This window comes from Ranitomeya variabilis, chromosome 2, assembly GCF_051348905.1.
Source record: "Ranitomeya variabilis isolate aRanVar5 chromosome 2, aRanVar5.hap1, whole genome shotgun sequence".
Lineage (NCBI taxonomy): Eukaryota > Metazoa > Chordata > Amphibia > Anura > Dendrobatidae > Ranitomeya > Ranitomeya variabilis.
The window spans coordinates 141,247,699-141,273,230 of record NC_135233.1 but is presented as its reverse complement, the minus strand read 5'-3'; the positions used below and the strand labels follow the sequence as shown (position 1 = coordinate 141,273,230).

Below are 25,532 nucleotides of genomic sequence, written 5' to 3'. Positions count from 1 at the left end.
CCAACGTAGGCACGTTCCCCGGCTGCTGCTATTTGTGGTGCTAGGATTAGATATACGGTCAGCCCAGTTACCACTGCCCTATGAGCTGTTTTTTTGTGTTTGCAGACTTGGTATTTACTTTTGAGACCCTCTGCCATTGGGGTCATAACAGAGTGGGGTTCGAACCCCCTCAATTTTTAAGTTTGGAACTTAATGTAATATCATGCTCTAATGTACTAGAGATTAATCTCATAATGGAAAAAATAAACATAAAAGGGCGTATGGAAGGGTTAATTGATGGGTTAATACTGCACTCTCTGGCAACAAGAACAATTCTTTTGCTGAAATATTAAACATTTTTCAGAAATCTTGTAGAATTTCAAGTGTAAAACTCATACCAGAAATGAGGTTCGAACCCCTCAATTTTTAAGTTTGGAGCTTACTGTAATATCATGCTCTAATGTACTAGAGATTCATCTCATAATGGAAAAAATAAACATAAAAGGGCGATTGTCAGGTGCATTGAAGGTTTAATACTGTGCTATCTGGCAACAAGAACTTTTCTTTTGCCCAAACATTACTCCATTTTCAGAAACTTGTAGAATTTCAAGTGTAAAACTCATACCAGAAATGAGGTTCGAACCCCTCAATTTTTAAGTTTGGAGCTTACTGTAATATCATGCTCTAATGTACTAGAGATTCATCTCATAATGGAAAAAAATAAACATTAAAGGGTGATAGTCAGGGGCACTGAAGGGTTAATACTGCACTACCTGGCTACAAAAACATTTCTTTTGCTGAAACATTACTCTTTTTTCAGAAATCTTGTAGAATTTCAAGTGTAAAACTCATACCAGGAGTGGGGTTCGAACCCACGAGGATACATATCCATTGGATCTTAAGTCCAACGCCTTAACCACTCGGCCATCCTGGTGAATGCACATGAAGTTTTGGATTTCGTAGGCAGCTAGTGTTTATTGAATGTGTGCTCTCTTATGAAGTTTGCACTAACAGATTTTTTTAAGACACTTATCAAGAGCAATACACAGACTTTTAATGGGAACCTTACTGTTGACTGTAAATTTCATCCAGAAAAAAATATTTTTCCCCTTTTGTAGATTTTCATTTTTGATTACATGTTCAGTGTGGTGACCAAGAGTGAATATTAGAATAAAATGCCATCGAGATTTGTCAACAACACTAAGCACAAAGTTTTAGTTTATTTAAACACTTTAACCTCTCCAAAAAAGCTCATATTTATCAAATTCATCACTTTACCATAGGCCAGATTTTCTCAGGCGTATTTTACATTTCATGACATCCTACGCACACTGACCATGTTTTTCTCTGGATTACCCCCCTCTAGTAGATAATGTTTTTTTGTGAACGGATTGCGCTATATTTCTGATATTATTTTAACATCAAATGTTTCTTTGGGACTGTAGTTTGAATATTTACCTCAAATATTCAAATTTGCCTTAATCCCTACATTTTCCTCAATTTTTAAGTTTGGAACTTACTGTAATATCATGCTCTAATGTACTAGAGATTCATCTCATAATGGAAAAAATAAACATAAAAGGGCGATAGTCAGGTATATTGAAGATTAATACTGTGCTATCGGGCAACACAAACTTTTCTTGTGCTCAAACATTACTCCATTTTCAGAAACCTTGTAGAATTTGAAGTATAAAAATCATACCAGGAGTGTGGTTCGAACCCCCTCAATTTTTAAGTTTGGAACTTAATGTTATATCATGCTCTAATGTACTAGAGATTAATCTCATAATGGAAAAAATAAACATAAATGGGTGTATGGAAGGGTTAATACTGCACTCTCTGGCAACAAGAACAATTCTTTTGCTGAAATAATAATCATTTTTCAGAAATCTTGTAGAATTTCAAGTGTAAAACTGATACCAGAAATGAGGTTCGAACCCCTCAATTTTTAAGTTTGGAGCTTACTGTAATATCATGCTCGAAGGTACTAGAGATTCATCTCATAATGGAAAAAATAAACATAAAAGGGCATATTAAAGGGTTAATTGAAGGGTTAATACTGCACTCTCTGGCAACAAGAACAATTCTTTTGCTGAAATATTAATCATTTTTCAGAAATCTTGTAAAATTTCAAGTGTACAACTCATACCAGGAATGAGGTTTGAACCCCTCAATTTTTAAGTTTGGAGCTTACTGTAATATCATGCTCTAATGTACTAGAGATTCATTTCATAATGGAAAAAATAAACATAAAAGGGCGATTGTCAGGTGCATTGAAAGTTTAATACTGTGCTATCTGGCAACAAGAACTTTTCTTTTGCTCAAACATTACTCCATTTTCAGAAACTTGTAGAATTTCAAGTGTAAAACTCATACCAGAAATGAGGTTCGAACCCCTCAATTTTTAAGTTTGGAGCTTACTGTAATATCATGCTCTAATGTACTAGAGATTCATCTCATAATGGAAAAAATAAACATAAAAGGGCGATTGTCAGGTGCATTGAAGGTTTAATACTGTGCTATCTGGCAACAAGAACTTTTCTTTTGCCCAAACATTACTCCATTTTCAGAAACTTGTAGAATTTCAAGTGTAAAACTCATACCAGAAATGAGGTTCGAACCCCTCAATTTTTAAGTTTGGAGCTTACTGTAATATCATGCTCTAATGTACTAGAGATTCATCTCATAATGGAAAAAAATAAACATTAAAGGGTGATAGTCAGGGGCACTGAAGGGTTAATACTGCACTACCTGGCTACAAGAACATTTCTTTTGCTGAAACATTACTCTTTTTTCAGAAATCTTGTAGAATTTCAAGTGTAAAACTCATACCAGGAGTGGGGTTCGAACCCACGAGGATACATATCCATTGGATCTTAAGTCCAACGCCTTAACCACTCGGCCATCCTGGTGAATGCACATGAAGTTTTGGATTTCGTAGGCAGCTAGTGTTTATTGAATGTGTGCTCTCTTATGAAGTTTGCACTAACAGATTTTTTTAAGACACTTATCAAGAGCAATACACAGACTTTTAATAGGAACCTTACTGTTGACTGTAAATTTCATCCAGAAAAAAATATTTTTCCCCTTTTGTAGATTTTCATTTTTGATTACATGTTTAGTGTGGTGACCAAGAGTGAATATTAGAATAAAATGCCATCGAGATTTGTCAACAACACTAAGCACAAGGTTTTAGTTTATTTAAACACTTTAACCTCTCCAAAAAAGCTCATATTTGTCAAATTCATCACTTTACCATAGGCCAGATTTTCTCAGGCGTATTTTACATTTCATGACATCCTACGCACACTGGCCATGTTTTTTTCTGGATTACCCCCCTCTAGTAGATAATGTTTTTTGTGAATGGATTGCGCTATATTTCTGATATTATTTTAACATCAAATGTTTCTTTGGGACTGTAGTTTGAATATTTACCTCAAATATTCAAATTTGCCTTAATCCCTACATTTTCCTCAATTTTTAAGTTTGGAACTTACTGTAATATCATGCTCTAATGTACTAGAGATTCATCTCATAATGGAAAAAATAAACATAAAAGGGCGATAGTCAGGTATATTGAAGATTAATACTGTGCTATCGGGCAACACAAACTTTTCTTGTGCTCAAACATTACTCCATTTTCAGAAACCTTGTAGAATTTGAAGTATAAAAATCATACCAGGAGTGGGGTTCGAACCCCCTCAATTTTTAAGTTTGGAACTTAATGTAATATCATGCTCAAATGTACTAGAGATTAATCTCATAATGGAAAAAATAAACATAAAAGGGCATATGGAAGGGTTAATTGAAGGGTTAATACTGCACTCTCTGGCAACAAGAACAATCCTGTTGCTGAAATATTAATCATTTTTCAGAAATCTTGTAGAATTTCAAGTGTACAACTCATACCAGGAATGAGGTTCGAACCCCTCAATTTTTAAGTTTGGAGCTTACTGTAATATCATGCTCTAATGTACTAGAGATTCATCTCATAATGGAAAAAATAAACATAAAAGGGTGATTGTCAGGTATATTGAAGATTAATACTGTGCTATCGGGCAACACAAACTTTTCTTGTGCTCAAACATTACTCCATTTTCAGAAACCTTGTAGAATTTGAAGTATAAAAATCATACCAGGAGTGGTGTTGTGAATTAGACTTTTTTGGCTCCCTCTTGTGGTCACTGGTGATATGACTCTGGGATTGTCTTTCCTCAGTTTGGCACCCACCTGGGTCGTTAGTCCAGGGGTGTTGCTATATAAACTTCCTGAATTCTCAGTCTGGTGCCTGGCATCGTTGTAATCAGTTCCTTTCTGTTTGCTCCTGTCTGCTGTTCCTGGATCTTGCAAAATTAAGCTAAGTCCTGCTTCTTGGTTTTTTGGTTATTTGCATTGTTCTTCTTTTTTGTCCAGCTTGTACTAAATGTGATTCCTGATTTTGCTGGAAGCTCTAAGGGGCTGGTATTCTCCCCCCGGGCCATTAGACGGTTCAGGGGTTCTTGAATATCCAGCGTGGAAATTTTGATAGGGTTTTTGCTGACCGTATAAGTCATCTTACTATATTCTGCTATTAGTCAGTGGGCCTCTCTTTGCTAAATATCTAGTTCATTCTTACGTTTGTCTTTTCTTCTTACCTCACCGTTATTATTTGTTGGGGGCTTGTATCCAACTTTTGGGGTCTTTTCTCTGGAGGCAAGAAAGGTCTATCTTTTCCCTTTTAGGGTTAGTTAGTTCCCCGGCTGGCGCGAGACGTCTAGAACCAACGTAGGCACGTTCCCCGGCTGCTGCTATTTGTGGTGCTAGGATTAGATATACGGTCAGCCCAGTTACCACTGCCCTATGAGCTGTTTTTTTGTGTTTGCAGACTTGGTATTTACTTTTGAGACCCTCTGCCATTGGGGTCATAACAGAGTGGGGTTCGAACCCCCTCAATTTTTAAGTTTGGAACTTAATGTAATATCATGCTCTAATGTACTAGAGATTAATCTCATAATGGAAAAAATAAACATAAAAGGGCGTATGGAAGGGTTAATTGATGGGTTAATACTGCACTCTCTGGCAACAAGAACAATTCTTTTGCTGAAATATTAAACATTTTTCAGAAATCTTGTAGAATTTCAAGTGTAAAACTCATACCAGAAATGAGGTTCGAACCCCTCAATTTTTAAGTTTGGAGCTTACTGTAATATCATGCTCTAATGTACTAGAGATTCATCTCATAATGGAAAAAATAAACATAAAAGGGCGATTGTCAGGTGCATTGAAGGTTTAATACTGTGCTATCTGGCAACAAGAACTTTTCTTTTGCCCAAACATTACTCCATTTTCAGAAACTTGTAGAATTTCAAGTGTAAAACTCATACCAGAAATGAGGTTCGAACCCCTCAATTTTTAAGTTTGGAGCTTACTGTAATATCATGCTCTAATGTACTAGAGATTCATCTCATAATGGAAAAAAATAAACATTAAAGGGTGATAGTCAGGGGCACTGAAGGGTTAATACTGCACTACCTGGCTACAAAAACATTTCTTTTGCTGAAACATTACTCTTTTTTCAGAAATCTTGTAGAATTTCAAGTGTAAAACTCATACCAGGAGTGGGGTTCGAACCCACGAGGATACATATCCATTGGATCTTAAGTCCAACGCCTTAACCACTCGGCCATCCTGGTGAATGCACATGAAGTTTTGGATTTCGTAGGCAGCTAGTGTTTATTGAATGTGTGCTCTCTTATGAAGTTTGCACTAACAGATTTTTTTAAGACACTTATCAAGAGCAATACACAGACTTTTAATGGGAACCTTACTGTTGACTGTAAATTTCATCCAGAAAAAAATATTTTTCCCCTTTTGTAGATTTTCATTTTTGATTACATGTTCAGTGTGGTGACCAAGAGTGAATATTAGAATAAAATGCCATCGAGATTTGTCAACAACACTAAGCACAAAGTTTTAGTTTATTTAAACACTTTAACCTCTCCAAAAAAGCTCATATTTATCAAATTCATCACTTTACCATAGGCCAGATTTTCTCAGGCGTATTTTACATTTCATGACATCCTACGCACACTGACCATGTTTTTCTCTGGATTACCCCCCTCTAGTAGATAATGTTTTTTTATGAACGGATTGCGCTATATTTCTGATATTATTTTAACATCAAATGTTTCTTTGGGACTGTAGTTTGAATATTTACCTCAAATATTCAAATTTGCCTTAATCCCTACATTTTCCTCAATTTTTAAGTTTGGAACTTACTGTAATATCATGCTCTAATGTACTAGAGATTCATCTCATAATGGAAAAAATAAACATAAAAGGGCGATAGTCAGGTATATTGAAGATTAATACTGTGCTATCGGGCAACACAAACTTTTCTTGTGCTCAAACATTACTCCATTTTCAGAAACCTTGTAGAATTTGAAGTATAAAAATCATACCAGGAGTGGGGTTCGAACCCCCTCAATTTTTAAGTTTGGAACTTAATGTTATATCATGCTCTAATGTACTAGAGATTAATCTCATAATGGAAAAAATAAACATAAATGGGTGTATGGAAGGGTTAATACTGCACTCTCTGGCAACAAGAACAATTCTTTTGCTGAAATAATAATCATTTTTCAGAAATCTTGTAGAATTTCAAGTGTAAAACTGATACCAGAAATGAGGTTCGAACCCCTCAATTTTTAAGTTTGGAGCTTACTGTAATATCATGCTCGAAGGTACTAGAGATTCATCTCATAATGGAAAAAATAAACATAAAAGGGCATATTAAAGGGTTAATTGAAGGGTTAATACTGCACTCTCTGGCAACAAGAACAATTCTTTTGCTGAAATATTAATCATTTTTCAGAAATCTTGTAAAATTTCAAGTGTACAACTCATACCAGGAATGAGGTTCGAACCCCTCAATTTTTAAGTTTGGAGCTTACTGTAATATCATGCTCTAATGTACTAGAGATTCATTTCATAATGGAAAAAATAAACATAAAAGGGCGATTGTCAGGTGCATTGAAAGTTTAATACTGTGCTATCTGGCAACAAGAACTTTTCTTTTGCTCAAACATTACTCCATTTTCAGAAACTTGTAGAATTTCAAGTGTAAAACTCATACCAGAAATGAGGTTCGAACCCCTCAATTTTTAAGTTTGGAGCTTACTGTAATATCATGCTCTAATGTACTAGAGATTCATCTCATAATGGAAAAAATAAACATAAAAGGGCGATTGTCAGGTGCATTGAAGGTTTAATACTGTGCTATCTGGCAACAAGAACTTTTCTTTTGCCCAAACATTACTCCATTTTCAGAAACTTGTAGAATTTCAAGTGTAAAACTCATACCAGAAATGAGGTTCGAACCCCTCAATTTTTAAGTTTGGAGCTTACTGTAATATCATGCTCTAATGTACTAGAGATTCATCTCATAATGGAAAAAAATAAACATTAAAGGGTGATAGTCAGGGGCACTGAAGGGTTAATACTGCACTACCTGGTTACAAAAACATTTCTTTTGCTGAAACATTACTCTTTTTTCAGAAATCTTGTAGAATTTCAAGTGTAAAACTCATACCAGGAGTGGGGTTCGAACCCACGAGGATACATATCCATACTAAGATCCATACTTATCTTAAGTCCAACGCCTTAACCACTCGGCCATCCTGGTGAATGCACATGAAGTTTTGGATTTCGTAGGCAGCTAGTGTTTATTGAATGTGTGCTCTCTTATGAAGTTTGCACTAACAGATTTTTTTAAGACACTTATCAAGAGCAATACACAGACTTTTAATGGGAACCTTACTGTTGACTGTAAATTTCATCCAGAAAAAAATATTTTTCCCCTTTTGTAGATTTTCATTTTTGATTACATGTTCAGTGTGGTGACCAAGAGTGAATATTAGAATAAAATGCCATCGAGATTTGTCAACAACACTAAGCACAAAGTTTTAGTTTATTTAAACACTTTAACCTCTCCAAAAAAGCTCATATTTGTCAAATTCATCACTTTACCATAGGCCAGATTTTCTCAGGCGTATTTTACATTTCATGACATCCTACGCACACTGACCATGTTTTTCTCTGGATTACCCCCCTCTTGTAGATAATGTTTTTTTGTGAATGGATTGCGCTATATTTCTGATATTATTTTAACATCAAATGTTTCTTTGGGACTGTAGTTTGAATATTTACCTCAAATATTCAAATTTGCCTTAATCCCTACATTTTCCTCAATTTTTAAGTTTGGAACTTACTGTAATATCATGCTCTAATGTACTAGAGATTCATCTCATAATGGAAAAAATAAACATAAAAGGGCGATAGTCAGGTATATTGAAGATTAATACTGTGCTATCGGGCAACACAAACTTTTCTTGTGCTCAAACATTACTCCATTTTCAGAAACCTTGTAGAATTCGAAGTATAAAAATCATACCAGGAGTGGGGTTCGAACCCCCTCAATTTTTAAGTTTGGAACTTAATGTTATATCATGCTCTAATGTACTAGAGATTAATCTCATAATGGAAAAAATAAACATAAATGGGTGTATGGAAGGGTTAATACTGCACTCTCTGGCAACAAGAACAATTCTTTTGCTGAAATAATAATCATTTTTCAGAAATCTTGTAGAATTTCAAGTGTAAAACTGATACCAGAAATGAGGTTCGAACCCCTCAATTTTTAAGTTTGGAGCTTACTGTAATATCATGCTCGAAGGTACTAGAGATTCATCTCATAATGGAAAAAATAAACATAAAAGGGCATATTAAAGGGTTAATTGAAGGTTTAATACTGCACTCTCTGGCAACAAGAACAATTCTTTTGCTGAAATATTAATCATTTTTCAGAAATCTTGTAAAATTTCAAGTGTACAACTCATACCAGGAATGAGGTTCGAACCCCTCAATTTTTAAGTTTGGAGCTTACTGTAATATCATGCTCTAATGTACTAGAGATTCATTTCATAATGGAAAAAATAAACATAAAAGGGCGATTGTCAGGTGCATTGAAAGTTTAATACTGTGCTATCTGGCAACAAGAACTTTTCTTTTGCTCAAACATTACTCCATTTTCAGAAACTTGTAGAATTTCAAGTATAAGACTCATACCAGAAGTGGGGTTCGAGGCCCCTCAAATTGTAAGTTTGGAACTTAATGTAATATCATGCTCTAATGTACTAGAGATTCATCTCATAATGGAAAAAAATAAACATTAAAGGGTGATAGTCAGGGGCACTGAAGGGTTAATCCTGCACTACCTGGCTACAAGAACATTTCTTTTGATGAAACATTACTCTTTTTTCAGAAATCTTGTAGAATTTCAAGTGTAAAACTCATACCAGGAGTGGGGTTCGAACCCACGAGGATACATATCCATTGGATCTTAAGTCCAACGCCTTAACCACTCGGCCATCCTGGTGAATGCACATGAAGTTTTGGATTTCGTAGGCAGCTAGTGTTTATTGAATGTGTGCTCTCTTATGAAGCTTGCACTAACAGATTTTTTTAAGACACTTATCAAGAGCAATACACAGACTTTTAATAGGAACCTTACTGTTGACTGTAAATTTCATCCAGAAAAAAATATTTTTCCCCTTTTGTAGATTTTCATTTTTGATTACATGTTCAGTGTGGTGACCAAGAGTGAATATTAGAATAAAATGCCATCGAGATTTGTCAACAACACTAAGCACAAAGTTTTAGTTTATTTAAACACTTTAACCTCTCCAAAAAAGCTCATATTTATCAAATTCATCACTTTACCATAGGCCAGATTTTCTCAGGCATATTTTACATTTCATGACATCCTACGCACACTGACCATGTTTTTTTCTGGATTACCCCCCTCTAGTAGATAATGTTTTTTTGTGAATGGATTGCGCTATATTTCTGATATTATTTTAACATCAAATGTTTCTTTGGGACTGTAGTTTGAATATTTACCTCAAATATTCAAATTTGCCTTAATCCCTACATTTTCCTCAATTTTTAAGTTTGGAACTTACTGTAATATCATGCTCTAATGTACTAGAGATTCATCTCATAATGGAAAAAATAAACATAAAAGGGCGATAGTCAGGTATATTGAAGATTAATACTGTGCTATCGGGCAACACAAACTTTTCTTGTGCTCAAACATTACTCCATTTTCAGAAACCTTGTAGAATTTGAAGTATAAAAATCATACCAGGAGTGGGGTTCGAACCCCCTCAATTTTTAAGTTTGGAACTTAATGTAATATCATGCTCTAATGTACTAGAGATTAATCTCATAATGGAAAAAATAAACATAAATGGGTGTATGGAAGGGTTAATACTGCACTCTCTGGCAACAAGAACAATTCTTTTGCTGAAATAATAATCATTTTTCAGAAATCTTGTAGAATTTCAAGTGTAAAACTGATACCAGAAATGAGGTTCGAACCCCTCAATTTTTAAGTTTGGAGCTTACTGTAATATCATGCTCGAAGGTACTAGAGATTCATCTCATAATGGAAAAAATAAACATAAAAGGGCATATTAAAGGGTTAATTGAAGGGTTAATACTGCACTCTCTGGCAACAAGAACAATTCTTTTGCTGAAATATTAATCATTTTTCAGAAATCTTGTAAAATTTCAAGTGTACAACTCATACCAGGAATGAGGTTCGAACCCCTAAATTTTTAAGTTTGGAGCTTACTGTAATATCATGCTCTAATGTACTAGAGATTCATCTCATAATGGAAAAAATAAACATAAAAGGGCGATTGTCAGGTGCATTGAAAGTTTAATACTGTGCTATCTGGCAACAAGAACTTTTCTTTTGCTCAAACATTACTCCATTTTCAGAAACTTGTAGAATTTCAAGTGTAAAACTCATACCAGAAATGAGGTTCGAACCCCTCAATTTTTAAGTTTGGAGCTTACTGTAATATCATGCTCTAATGTACTAGAGATTCATCTCATAATGGAAAAAATAAACATAAAAGGGCGATTGTCAGGTGCATTGAAGGTTTAATACTGTGCTATCTGGCAACAAGAACTTTTCTTTTGCCCAAACATTACTCCATTTTCAGAAACTTGTAGAATTTCAAGTGTAAAACTCATACCAGAAATGAGGTTCGAACCCCTCAATTTTTAAGTTTGGAGCTTACTGTAATATCATGCTCTAATGTACTAGAGATTCATCTCATAATGGAAAAAAATAAACATTAAAGGGTGATAGTCAGGGGCACTGAAGGGTTAATACTGCACTACCTGGCTACAAAAACATTTCTTTTGCTGAAACATTACTCTTTTTTCAGAAATCTTGTAGAATTTCAAGTGTAAAACTCATACCAGGAGTGTGGTTCGAACCCACGAGGATACATATCCATTGGATCTTAAGTCCAACGCCTTAACCACTCGGCCATCCTGGTGAATGCACATGAAGTTTTGGATTTCGTAGGCAGCTAGTGTTTATTGAATGTGTGCTCTCTTATGAAGTTTGCACTAACAGATTTTTTTAAGACACTTATCAAGAGCAATACACAGACTTTTAATGGGAACCTTACTGTTGACTGTAAATTTCATCCAGAAAAAAATATTTTTCCCCTTTTGTAGATTTTCATTTTTGATTACATGTTCAGTGTGGTGACCAAGAGTGAATATTAGAATAAAATGCCATCGAGATTTGTCAACAACACTAAGCACAAAGTTTTAGTTTATTTAAACACTTTAACCTCTCCAAAAAAGCTCATATTTATCAAATTCATCACTTTACCATAGGCCAGATTTTCTCAGGCGTATTTTACATTTCATGACATCCTACGCACACTGACCATGTTTTTCTCTGGATTACCCCCCTCTTGTAGATAATGTTTTTTTGTGAATGGATTGCGCTATATTTCTGATATTATTTTAACATCAAATGTTTCTTTGGGACTGTAGTTTGAATATTTACCTCAAATATTCAAATTTGCCTTAATCCCTACATTTTCCTCAATTTTTAAGTTTGGAACTTACTGTAATATCATGCTCTAATGTACTAGAGATTCATCTCATAATGGAAAAAATAAACATAAAAGGGCGATAGTCAGGTATATTGAAGATTAATACTGTGCTATCGGGCAACACAAACTTTTCTTGTGCTCAAACATTACTCCATTTTCAGAAACCTTGTAGAATTTGAAGTATAAAAATCATACCAGGAGTGGGGTTCGAACCCCCTCAATTTTTAAGTTTGGAACTTAATGTAATATCATGCTCTAATGTACTAGAGATTAATCTCATAATGGAAAAAATAAACATAAATGGGTGTATGGAAGGGTTAATACTGCACTCTCTGGCAACAAGAACAATTCTTTTGCTGAAATAATAATCATTTTTCAGAAATCTTGTAGAATTTCAAGTGTAAAACTGATACCAGAAATGAGGTTCGAACCCCTCAATTTTTAAGTTTGGAGCTTACTGTAATATCATGCTCGAAGGTACTAGAGATTCATCTCATAATGGAAAAAATAAACATAAAAGGGCATATTAAAGGGTTAATTGAAGGGTTAATACTGCACTCTCTGGCAACAAGAACAATTCTTTTGCTGAAATATTAATCATTTTTCAGAAATCTTGTAAAATTTCAAGTGTACAACTCATACCAGGAATGAGGTTCGAACCCCTCAATTTTTAAGTTTGGAGCTTACTGTAATATCATGCTCTAATGTACTAGAGATTCATTTCATAATGGAAAAAATAAACATAAAAGGGCGATTGTCAGGTGCATTGAAAGTTTAATACTGTGCTATCTGGCAACAAGAACTTTTCTTTTGCTCAAACATTACTCCATTTTCAGAAACTTGTAGAATTTCAAGTATAAGACTCATACCAGAAGTGGGGTTCGAGGCCCCTCAAATTGTAAGTTTGGAACTTAATGTAATATCATGCTCTAATGTACTAGAGATTCATCTCATAATGGAAAAAAATAAACATTAAAGGGTGATAGTCAGGGGCACTGAAGGGTTAATCCTGCACTACCTGGCTACAAGAACATTTCTTTTGATGAAACATTACTCTTTTTTCAGAAATCTTGTAGAATTTCAAGTGTAAAACTCATACCAGGAGTGGGGTTCGAACCCACGAGGATACATATCCATTGGATCTTAAGTCCAACGCCTTAACCACTCGGCCATCCTGGTGAATGCACATGAAGTTTTGGATTTCGTAGGCAGCTAGTGTTTATTGAATGTGTGCTCTCTTATGAAGTTTGCACTAACAGATTTTTTTAAGACACTTATCAAGAGCAATACACAGACTTTTAATAGGAACCTTACTGTTGACTGTAAATTTCATCCAGAAAAAAATATTTTTCCCCTTTTGTAGATTTTCATTTTTGATTACATGTTCAGTGTGGTGACCAAGAGTGAATATTAGAATAAAATGCCATCGAGATTTGTCAACAACACTAAGCACAAAGTTTTAGTTTATTTAAACACTTTAACCTCTCCAAAAAAGCTCATATTTATCAAATTCATCACTTTACCATAGGCCAGATTTTCTCAGGCATATTTTACATTTCATGACATCCTACGCACACTGACCATGTTTTTTTCTGGATTACCCCCCTCTAGTAGATAATGTTTTTTTGTGAATGGATTGCGCTATATTTCTGATATTATTTTAACATCAAATGTTTCTTTGGGACTGTAGTTTGAATATTTACCTCAAATATTCAAATTTGCCTTAATCCCTACATTTTCCTCAATTTTTAAGTTTGGAACTTACTGTAATATCATGCTCTAATGTACTAGAGATTCATCTCATAATGGAAAAAATAAACATAAAAGGGCGATAGTCAGGTATATTGAAGATTAATACTGTGCTATCGGGCAACACAAACTTTTCTTGTGCTCAAACATTACTCCATTTTCAGAAACCTTGTAGAATTTGAAGTATAAAAATCATACCAGGAGTGGGGTTCGAACCCCCTCAATTTTTAAGTTTGGAACTTAATGTAATATCATGCTCTAATGTACTAGAGATTAATCTCATAATGGAAAAAATAAACATAAATGGGTGTATGGAAGGGTTAATACTGCACTCTCTGGCAACAAGAACAATTCTTTTGCTGAAATAATAATCATTTTTCAGAAATCTTGTAGAATTTCAAGTGTAAAACTGATACCAGAAATGAGGTTCGAACCCCTCAATTTTTAAGTTTGGAGCTTACTGTAATATCATGCTCGAAGGTACTAGAGATTCATCTCATAATGGAAAAAATAAACATAAAAGGGCATATTAAAGGGTTAATTGAAGGGTTAATACTGCACTCTCTGGCAACAAGAACAATTCTTTTGCTGAAATATTAATCATTTTTCAGAAATCTTGTAAAATTTCAAGTGTACAACTCATACCAGGAATGAGGTTCGAACCCCTAAATTTTTAAGTTTGGAGCTTACTGTAATATCATGCTCTAATCTACTAGAGATTCATCTCATAATGGAAAAAATAAACATAAAAGGGCGATTGTCAGGTGCATTGAAAGTTTAATACTGTGCTATCTGGCAACAAGAACTTTTCTTTTGCTCAAACATTACTCCATTTTCAGAAACTTGTAGAATTTCAAGTGTAAAACTCATACAAGAAATGAGGTTCGAACCCCTCAATTTTTAAGTTTGGAGCTTACTGTAATATCATGCTCTAATGTACTAGAGATTCATCTCATAATGGAAAAAATAAACATAAAAGGGCGATTGTCAGGTGCATTGAAGGTTTAATACTGTGCTATCTGGCAACAAGAACTTTTCTTTTGCCCAAACATTACTCCATTTTCAGAAACTTGTAGAATTTCAAGTGTAAAACTCATACCAGAAATGAGGTTCGAACCCCTCAATTTTTAAGTTTGGAGCTTACTGTAATATCATGCTCTAATGTACTAGAGATTCATCTCATAATGGAAAAAAATAAACATTAAAGGGTGATAGTCAGGGGCACTGAAGGGTTAATACTGCACTACCTGGCTACAAAAACATTTCTTTTGCTGAAACATTACTCTTTTTTCAGAAATCTTGTAGAATTTCAAGTGTAAAACTCATACCAGGAGTGTGGTTCGAACCCACGAGGATACATATCCATTGGATCTTAAGTCCAACGCCTTAACCACTCGGCCATCCTGGTGAATGCACATGAAGTTTTGGATTTCGTAGGCAGCTAGTGTTTATTGAATGTGTGCTCTCTTATGAAGTTTGCACTAACAGATTTTTTTAAGACACTTATCAAGAGCAATACACAGACTTTTAATGGGAACCTTACTGTTGACTGTAAATTTCATCCAGAAAAAAATATTTTTCCCCTTTTGTAGATTTTCATTTTTGATTACATGTTCAGTGTGGTGACCAAGAGTGAATATTAGAATAAAATGCCATCGAGATTTGTCAACAACACTAAGCACAAAGTTTTAGTTTATTTAAACACTTTAACCTCTCCAAAAAAGCTCATATTTATCAAATTCATCACTTTACCATAGGCCAGATTTTCTCAGGCGTATTTTACATTTCATGACATCCTACGCACACTGACCATGTTTTTCTCTGGATTACCCCCCTCTTGTAGATAATGTTTTTTTGTGAATGGATTGCGCTATATTTCTGATATTATTTTAACATCAAATGTTTCTTTGGGACTGTAGTTTGAATATTTACCTCAAATATTCAAATTTGCCTTAATCCCTACATTTTCCTCAATTTTTAAGTTTGGAACTTACTGTAATATCATGCTCTAATGTACTAGAGATTCATCTCATAATGGAAAAAATAAACATAAAAGGGCGATAGTCAGGTATATTGAAGATTAATACTGTGCTATCGGGCAACACAAACTTTTCTTGTGCTCAAACATTACTCCATTTTCAGAAACCTTGTAGAATTTGAAGTATAAAAATCATACCAGGAGTGGGGTTCGAACCCCCTCAATTTTTAAGTTTGGAACTTAATGTAATATCATGCTCTAATGTACTAGAGATTAATCTCATAATGGAAAAAATAAACATAAATGGGTGTATGGAAGGGTTAATACTGCACTCTCTGGCAACAAGAACAATTCTTTTGCTGAAATAATAATCATTTTTCAGAAATCTTGTAGAATTTCAAGTGTAAAACTGATACCAGAAATGAGGTTCGAACCCCTCAATTTTTAAGTTTGGAGCTTACTGTAATATCATGCTCGAAGGTACTAGAGATTCATCTCATAATGGAAAAAATAAACATAAAAGGGCATATTAAAGGGTTAATTGAAGGGTTAATACTGCACTCTCTGGCAACAAGAACAATTCTTTTGCTGAAATATTAATCATTTTTCAGAAATCTTGTAAAATTTCAAGTGTACAACTCATACCAGGAATGAGGTTCGAACCCCTCAATTTTTAAGTTTGGAGCTTACTGTAATATCATGCTCTAATGTACTAGAGATTCATTTCATAATGGAAAAAATAAACATAAAAGGGCGATTGTCAGGTGCATTGAAAGTTTAATACTGTGCTATCTGGCAACAAGAACTTTTCTTTTGCTCAAACATTACTCCATTTTCAGAAACTTGTAGAATTTCAAGTATAAGACTCATACCAGAAGTGGGGTTCGAGGCCCCTCAAATTGTAAGTTTGGAACTTAATGTAATATCATGCTCTAATGTACTAGAGATTCATCTCATAATGGAAAAAAATAAACATTAAAGGGTGATAGTCGGGGCACTGAAGGGTTAATACTGCACTACCTGGCTACAAGAACATTTCTTTTGCTGAAACATTACTCTTTTTTCAGAAATCTTGTAGAATTTCAAGTGTAAAACTCATTCCAGGAGTGGGGTTCGAACCCACGAGGATACATATCCATTGGATCTTAAGTCCAACGCCTTAACCACTCGGCCATCCTGGTGAATGCACATGAAGTTTTGGATTTCGTAGGCAGCTAGTGTTTATTGAATGTGTGCTCTCTTATGAAGTTTGCACTAACAGATTTTTTTAAGACACTTATCAAGAGCAATACACAGACTTTTAATAGGAACCTTACTGTTGACTGTAAATTTCATCCAGAAAAAAATATTTTTCCCCTTTTGTAGATTTTCATTTTTGATTACATGTTTAGTGTGGTGACCAAGAGTGAATATTAGAATAAAATGCCATCGAGATTTGTCAACAACACTAAGCACAAGGTTTTAGTTTATTTAAACACTTTAACCTCTCCAAAAAAGCTCATATTTGTCAAATTCATCACTTTACCATAGGCCAGATTTTCTCAGGCGTATTTTACATTTCATGACATCCTACGCACACTGGCCATGTTTTTTTCTGGATTACCCCCCTCTAGTAGATAATGTTTTTTGTGAATGGATTGCGCTATATTTCTGATATTATTTTAACATCAAATGTTTCTTTGGGACTGTAGTTTGAATATTTACCTCAAATATTCAAATTTGCCTTAATCCCTACATTTTCCTCAATTTTTAAGTTTGGAACTTACTGTAATATCATGCTCTAATGTACTAGAGATTCATCTCATAATGGAAAAAATAAACATAAAAGGGCGATAGTCAGGTATATTGAAGATTAATACTGTGCTATCGGGCAACACAAACTTTTCTTGTGCTCAAACATTACTCCATTTTCAGAAACCTTGTAGAATTTGAAGTATAAAAATCATACCAGGAGTGGGGTTCGAACCCCCTCAATTTTTAAGTTTGGAACTTAATGTAATATCATGCTCAAATGTACTAGAGATTAATCTCATAATGGAAAAAATAAACATAAAAGGGCATATGGAAGGGTTAATTGAAGGGTTAATACTGCACTCTCTGGCAACAAGAACAATCCTGTTGCTGAAATATTAATCATTTTTCAGAAATCTTGTAGAATTTCAAGTGTACAACTCATACCAGGAATGAGGTTCGAACCCCTCAATTTTTAAGTTTGGAGCTTACTGTAATATCATGCTCTAATGTACTAGAGATTCATCTCATAATGGAAAAAATAAACATAAAAGGGTGATTGTCAGGTATATTGAAGATTAATACTGTGCTATCGGGCAACACAAACTTTTCTTGTGCTCAAACATTACTCCATTTTCAGAAACCTTGTAGAATTTGAAGTATAAAAATCATACCAGGAGTGGTGTTGTGAATTAGACTTTTTTGGCTCCCTCTTGTGGTCACTGGTGATATGACTCTGGGATTGTCTTTCCTCAGTTTGGCACCCACCTGGGTCGTTAGTCCAGGGGTGTTGCTATATAAACTTCCTGAATTCTCAGTCTGGTGCCTGGCATCGTTGTAATCAGTTCCTTTCTGTTTGCTCCTGTCTGCTGTTCCTGGATCTTGCATAATTAAGCTAAGTCCTGCTTCTTGGTTTTTTGGTTATTTGCATTGTTCTTATTTTTTGTCCAGCTTGTACTAAATGTGATTCCTGATTTTGCTGGAAGCTCTAAGGGGCTGGTATTCTCCCCCCGGGCCATTAGACGGTTCAGGGGTTCTTGAATATCCAGCGTGGAAATTTTGATAGGGTTTTTGCTGACCGTATAAGTCATCTTACTATATTCTGCTATTAGTCAGTGGGCCTCTCTTTGCTAAATATCTAGTTCATTCTTACGTTTGTCTTTTCTTCTTACCTCACCGTTATTATTTGTTGGGGGCTTGTATCCAACTTTTGGGGTCTTTTCTCTGGAGGCAAGAAAGGTCTATCTTTTCCCTTTTAGGGTTAGTTAGTTCCCCGGCTGGCGCGAGACGTCTAGAACCAACGTAGGCACGTTCCCCGGCTGCTGCTATTTGTGGTGCTAGGATTAGATATACGGTCAGCCCAGTTACCACTGCCCTATGAGCTGTTTTTTTGTGTTTGCAGACTTGGTATTTACTTTTGAGACCCTCTGCCATTGGGGTCATAACAGAGTGGGGTTCGAACCCCCTCAATTTTTAAGTTTGGAACTTAATGTAATATCATGCTCTAATGTACTAGAGATTAATCTCATAATGGAAAAAATAAACATAAAAGGGCGTATGGAAGGGTTAATTGATGGGTTAATACTGCACTCTCTGGCAACAAGAACAATTCTTTTGCTGAAATATTAAACATTTTTCAGAAATCTTGTAGAATTTCAAGTGTAAAACTCATACCAGAAATGAGGTTCGAACCCCTCAATTTTTAAGTTTGGAGCTTACTGTAATATCATGCTCTAATGTACTAGAGATTCATCTCATAATGGAAAAAATAAACATAAAAGGGCGATTGTCAGGTGCATTGAAGGTTTAATACTGTGCTATCTGGCAACAAGAACTTTTCTTTTGCCCAAACATTACTCCATTTTCAGAAACTTGTAGAATTTCAAGTGTAAAACTCATACCAGAAATGAGGTTCGAACCCCTCAATTTTTAAGTTTGGAGCTTACTGTAATATCATGCTCTAATGTACTAGAGATTCATCTCATAATGGAAAAAAATAAACATTAAAGGGTGATAGTCAGGGGCACTGAAGGGTTAATACTGCACTACCTGGCTACAAAAACATTTCTTTTGCTGAAACATTACTCTTTTTTCAGAAATCTTGTAGAATTTCAAGTGTAAAACTCATACCAGGAGTGGGGTTCGAACCCACGAGGATACATATCCATTGGATCTTAAGTCCAACGCCTTAACCACTCAGCCATCCTGGTGAATGCACATGAAGTTTTGGATTTCGTAGGCAGCTAGTGTTTATTGAATGTGTGCTCTCTTATGAAGTTTGTACTAACAGATTTTTTTAAGACACTTATCAAGAGCAATACACAGACTTTTAATGGGAACCTTACTGTTGACTGTAAATTTCATCCAGAAAAAAATATTTTTCCCCTTTTGTAGATTTTCATTTTTGATTACATGTTCAGTGTGGTGACCAAGAGTGAATATTAGAATAAAATGCCATCGAGATTTGTCAACAACACTAAGCACAAAGTTTTAGTTTATTTAAACACTTTAACCTCTCCAAAAAAGCTCATATTTATCAAATTCATCACTTTACCATAGGCCAGATTTTCTCAGGTGTATTTTACATTTCATGACATCCTACGCACACTGACCATGTTTTTTTCTGGATTACCCCCCTCTAGTAGATAATGTTTTTTTGTGAATGGATTGCGCTATATTTCTGATATTATTTTAACATCAAATGTTTCTTTGGGACTGTAGTTTGAATATTTACCTCAAATATTCAAATTTGCCTTAATCCCTACATTTTCCTCAATTTTTAAGTTTGGAACTTACTGTAATATCATGCTCTAATGTACTAGAGATTCATCTCATAATGGAAAAAATAAACATAAAAGGGCGATAGTCAGGTATATTGAAGATTAATACTGTGCTATCGGGCAACACAAACTTTTCTTGTGCTCAAACATTACTCCATTTTCAGAAACCTTGTAGAATTTGAAGTATAAAAATCATACCAGGAGTGGGGTTCGAACCCCCTCAATTTTTAAGTTTGGAACTTAATGTAATATCATGCTCTAATGTACTAGAGATTAATCTCATAATGGAAAAAATAAACATAAATGGGTGCATGGAAGGGTTAATACTGCACTCTCTGGCAACAAGAACAATTCTTTTGCTGAAATAATAATCATTTTTCAGAAATCTTGTAGAATTTCAAGTGTAAAACTGATACCAGAAATGAGGTTCGAACCCCTCAATTTTTAAGTTTGGAGCTTACTGTAATATCATGCTCGAAGGTACTAGAGATTCATCTCATAATGGAAAAAATAAACATAAAAGGGCATATTAAAGGGTTAATTGAAGGGTTAATACTGCACTCTCTGGCAACAAGAACAATTCTTTTGCTGAAATATTAATCATTTTTCAGAAATCTTGTAAAATTTCAAGTGTACAACTCATACCAGGAATGAGGTTCGAACCCCTCAATTTTTAAGTTTGGAGCTTACTGTAATATCATGCTCTAATGTACTAGAGATTCATCTCATAATGGAAAAAATAAACATAAAAGGGCGATTGTCAGGTGCATTGAAGGTTTAATACTGTGCTATCTGGCAACAAGAACTTTTCTTTTGCTCAAACATTACTCCATTTTCAGAAACTTGTAGAATTTCAAGTATAAGACTCATACCAGGAGTGGGGTTCGAGGCCCCTCAAATTGTAAGTTTGGAACTTAATGTAATATCATGCTTTAATGTACTAGAGATTCATCTCATAATGGAAAAAAATAAACATTAAAGGGTGATAGTCAGGGGCACTGAAGGGTTAATACTGCACTACCTGGCTACAAGAACATTTCTTTTAGAAAAAATAAGACGTCAGTTATAGGTAGCACATAAATGGCGACTCTTCATACAAATAGTAGTATAAAGGAGAATTGAGAGTCAAAACTGGCCAATGTAAATTTACAATCAGTTGAATTTTATTTCCAAAAATCAAATACATAAAGATACCATCAAATAATAAATATGTAACAGCTAGCAACTATATCCTAAGTACATCATAAAAGCTTTCCAGGAATACCCGAACACAAGTAAAAGCAAAAGCAAAAAATACTACTCCCCAATCATGTGCATATCGGTAAATGCTGTTCCAAGCCTGGGACCTGCTATCAGTGGCAGGCGGTGATTAGACCAAGTAGTCTGCTTTAAAGTACGTTATCTAAAGGAACTCCCCGCACATCATGAAACCGTCATTATAAGTGCAAAAGACAGACACAATTAAATGAATTTACCCATGTGTGTGCAGGCGTCCTGTATGGATCCTGGATCGCAAAACCCCATTACTCCATTTTCAGAAACCTTGTAGAATTTGAAGTATAAAAATCATACCAGGAGTGGTGTTGTGAATTAGACTTTTTTGGCTCCCTCTTGTGGTCACTGGTGATATGACTCTGGGATTGTCTTTCCTCAGTTTGGCACCCACCTGGGTCATTAGTCCAGGGGTGTTGCTATATAAACTTCCTGAATTCTCAGTCTGGTGCCTGGCATCGTTGTAATCAGTTCCTTTCTGTTTGCTCCTGTCTGCTGGTCCTGGATCTTGCAAAATTAAGCTAAGTCCTGCTTCTTGGTTTTTTGGTTATTTGCATTGTTCTTATTTTTTGTCCAGCTTGTACTAAATGTGATTCCTGATTTTGCTGGAAGCTCTAGGGGGCTGGTATTCTCCCCCCGGGCCGTTAGACGGTTCGGGGGTTCTTGAATATCCAGCGTGGAAATTTTGATAGGGTTTTTGCTGACCGTATAAGTCATCTTACTATATTCTGCTATTAGTCAGTGGGCCTCTCTTTGCTAAATATCTAGTTCATTCTTACGTTTGTCTTTTCTTCTTACCTCACCGTTATTATTTGTTGGGGGCTTGTATCCAACTTTTGGGGTCTTTTCTCTGGAGGCAAGAAAGGTCTATCTTTTCCCTTTTAGGGTTAGTTAGTTCCCCGGCTGGCGCGAGACGTCTAGAACCAACGTAGGCACGTTCCCCGGCTGCTGCTATTTGTGGTGCTAGGATTAGATATACGGTCAGCCCAGTTACCACTGCCCTATGAGCTGGTTTTTTGTGTTTGCAGACTTGGTATTTACTTTTGAGACCCTCTGCCATTGGGGTCATAACAGTATGCCAGGCCCAAGTTGAATGTTTAATGCATTGCAGAAGTGGGATAATAAGAAAGGAAATTCTGAGTTGTTTTTTTTTTTTTTTTTTTCCCTCTCTTTCTTCCTCCCCTTTACCTCTGAGTGGCTTGAGCTTGCTGCAGACATGAATGTCCAGACCTTGATTACAAGTGTAGATCAGCTTGCTGCTCGTGTGCAGGGCATACAAGATTTTGTTACCAGTAGTCCAATGTCTGAACCTAAAATACCTATTCCTGAACTGTTCTCTGGAGACCGATTTAAGTTTAGGAATTTCAGGAATAATTGTAAATTGTTTCTATCTCTGAGACCCCGTTCATCTGGAGACTCAGCTCAGCAAGTTAAAATTGTTATCTCTTTCTTACGGGGCGACCCTCAGGATTGGGCTTTCTCGCTAGCGCCAGGAGATCCGGCATTGGCAAATATTGATGCGTTTTTTCTGGCGCTCGGATTGCTTTACGAGGAACCCAATCTTGAAATTCAGGCAGAAAAAGCCTTGCTGGCTATTTCTCAGGGCCAGGATGAAGCTGAAGTGTATTGCCAAAAATTTCGGAAATGGTCCGTGCTTACTCAGTGGAATGAGTGTGCTCTGGCCGCAAATTTCAGAAATGGCCTTTCTGAAGCCATTAAGAATGTGATGGTGGGTTTCCCCATTCCTACAAGTCTGAATGATTCCATGGCGCTGGCTATTCAAATTGACCGGCGTTTGCGGGAGCGCAAAGCAGCTAATCCTCTATTGGTGTTGTCTGAACAAACACCTGATTTAATGCAATGTGGTAGAATTCAGACTAGAAATGAACGGAAAAATCATAGACGTCAGAATGGGTTGTGTTTTTACTGTGGTGATTCTACACATGTTATATCAGCATGCTCTAAACGCCTAATAAGGGTTGTTAGTCCTGTCACCATTGGTAATTTGCAACCTAAATTTATTTTGTCTGTGACTTTAATTTGCTCATTGTCCTCCTACCCTGTTATGGCGTTTGTGGATTCAGGTGCTGCCCTGAGTCTTATGGATCTGTCATTTGCCAAGCGCTGTGGTTTTGTTCTTGAGCCGTTGGTAAATCCTATCCCTCTTAGAGGTATTGATGCTACGCCATTGGCAGAAAATAAACCGCAGTTTTGGACACAGGTAACCATGTGCATGACTCCTGAACATCGGGAGGTGATTCGTTTTCTTGTTCTGCATAAAATGCATGATTTGGTCGTTTTGGGTCTGCCATGGTTACAGACCCATAATCCAGTCTTGGATTGGAAGGCAATGTCTGTGTCAAGTTGGGGCTGTCAGGGAATTCATGGTGATTCCCCGCCGGTGTCTATTGCTTCCTCTACTCCTTCGGAAGTTCCTGAGTATTTGTCTGATTATCAGGATGTATTCAGCGAGTCCAGGTCCAGTGCTCTGCCTCCTCATAGGGACGGTGACTGCGCTATAGATTTGATTCCAGGTAGTAAATTTCCTAAGGGAAGATTATTTAATCTGTCTGTACCTGAGCATACCGCAATGCGTTCGTATATCAAGGAATCTCTGGAGAAGGGGCATATCCGTCCATCCTCTTCCCCTCTTGGTGCGGGATTCTTTTTTGTGGCCAAGAAGGACGGATCTTTGAGACCTTGTATTGACTATCGGCTTCTGAATAAAATCACTGTTAAATTTCAGTATCCTTTGCCTCTGTTGTCGGACTTGTTTGCCCGGATTAAAGGTGCCAAGTGGTTCACCAAGATAGATCTTCGTGGTGCGTACAACCTTGTGCGCATTAAGCAAGGAGATGAATGGAAAACTGCATTTAATACGCCCGAAAGTCATTTTGAGTACTTGGTGATGCCTTTTGGGCTCTCTAATGCTCCTTCAGTGTTTCAGTCCTTTATGCATGATATTTTCCGGAAGTATCTGGATAAATTTATGATTGTTTATCTGGATGATATTCTGGTTTTTTCTGATGATTGGGACTCGCATGTGGAGCAGGTCAGGATGGTGTTTCAGGTTTTGCGTGAGAATGCTTTGTTTGTTAAGGGCTCAAAGTGTCTCTTTGGAGTACAGAAGGTTCCCTTTTTGGGTTTTATTTTTTCCCCTTCTGCGGTGGAGATGGACCCAGTCAAGGTCCGAGCTATTCATGATTGGACTCAACCCACGTCAGTTAAGAGTCTTCAGAAGTTCTTGGGTTTTGCTAACTTCTACCGTCGTTTTATCGCTAACTTTTCTAGCGTTGTTAAACCTTTGACGGATATGACCAAGAAAGGTTCAGATGTTTCTAACTGGGCTCCTGCAGCCGTGGAAGCTTTCCAAGAGTTGAAGCGCCGGTTTACTTCGGCGCCTGTTTTGTGCCAGCCTGATGTCTCACTTCCCTTTCAGGTTGAAGTGGATGCTTCTGAGATTGGGGCAGGGGCCGTTTTGTCGCAGAGAGGCCCTGGTTGCTCTGTAATGAGACCATGTGCTTTTTTCTCTAGGAAGTTTTCGCCTGCTGAGCGGAATTATGATGTTGGCAATCGGGAGTTGTTGGCCATGAAGTGGGCATTTGAGGAGTGGCGTCATTGGCTCGAGGGTGCTAAGCATCGTGTGGTGGTCTTGACTGATCACAAAAATCTGATGTATCTCGAGTCTGCTAAACGCCTGAATCCTAGACAGGCCCGTTGGTCATTGTTTTTCTCCCGTTTTGACTTTGTGGTCTCGTATTTACCAGGTTCAAAGAATGTGAAGGCTGATGCTCTTTCAAGGAGCTTTGTGCCTGACTCTCCTGGAGTCGCAGAACCAGTTGGTATTCTTAAAGAGGGAGTTATTTTGTCAGCCATTTCTCCGGATTTGCGACGTGTGTTGCAGAGATTTCAGGCTGGTAGACCTGACTCTTGTCCACCTGACAGACTGTTTGTTCCTGATAAGTGGACCAGCAGAGTCATTTCCGAGGTTCATTCCTCGGTGTTGGCAGGGCATCCGGGAATTTTTGGCACCAGAGATTTGGTGGCTAGGTCCTTTTGGTGGCCTTCCTTGTCACG

The 25,532-nt window shown here is 36.2% G+C and overlaps 9 non-coding genes across 9 annotated transcripts; all 9 read right to left on the bottom strand.

The window, feature by feature from the left end:
• Window positions 1-830: 830 nt before the first annotated feature.
• Window positions 831-913, bottom strand: TRNAL-UAA (transfer RNA leucine (anticodon UAA)). Its single transcript has one exon. It is a non-coding gene; the product is annotated as a tRNA-Leu (tRNA).
• Window positions 914-2,808: 1,895 nt separating this feature from the next.
• TRNAL-UAA (transfer RNA leucine (anticodon UAA)) lies at window positions 2,809-2,891 on the bottom strand. The gene has a single exon. It is a non-coding gene; the product is annotated as a tRNA-Leu (tRNA).
• A 2,677-nt stretch (window positions 2,892-5,568) lies between these two features.
• Window positions 5,569-5,651, bottom strand: TRNAL-UAA (transfer RNA leucine (anticodon UAA)). The gene has a single exon. It is a non-coding gene; the product is annotated as a tRNA-Leu (tRNA).
• Window positions 5,652-9,311: 3,660 nt separating this feature from the next.
• TRNAL-UAA (transfer RNA leucine (anticodon UAA)) lies at window positions 9,312-9,394 on the bottom strand. The gene has a single exon. It is a non-coding gene; the product is annotated as a tRNA-Leu (tRNA).
• A 1,895-nt stretch (window positions 9,395-11,289) lies between these two features.
• On the bottom strand, window positions 11,290-11,372 carry TRNAL-UAA (transfer RNA leucine (anticodon UAA)). The gene has a single exon. It is a non-coding gene; the product is annotated as a tRNA-Leu (tRNA).
• Window positions 11,373-13,041: 1,669 nt separating this feature from the next.
• On the bottom strand, window positions 13,042-13,124 carry TRNAL-UAA (transfer RNA leucine (anticodon UAA)). The gene has a single exon. It is a non-coding gene; the product is annotated as a tRNA-Leu (tRNA).
• A 1,895-nt stretch (window positions 13,125-15,019) lies between these two features.
• Window positions 15,020-15,102, bottom strand: TRNAL-UAA (transfer RNA leucine (anticodon UAA)). Its single transcript has one exon. It is a non-coding gene; the product is annotated as a tRNA-Leu (tRNA).
• Window positions 15,103-16,770: 1,668 nt separating this feature from the next.
• On the bottom strand, window positions 16,771-16,853 carry TRNAL-UAA (transfer RNA leucine (anticodon UAA)). The gene has a single exon. It is a non-coding gene; the product is annotated as a tRNA-Leu (tRNA).
• A 2,677-nt stretch (window positions 16,854-19,530) lies between these two features.
• TRNAL-UAA (transfer RNA leucine (anticodon UAA)) lies at window positions 19,531-19,613 on the bottom strand. Its single transcript has one exon. It is a non-coding gene; the product is annotated as a tRNA-Leu (tRNA).
• Between the last annotated feature and the right edge of the window lie 5,919 nt (window positions 19,614-25,532).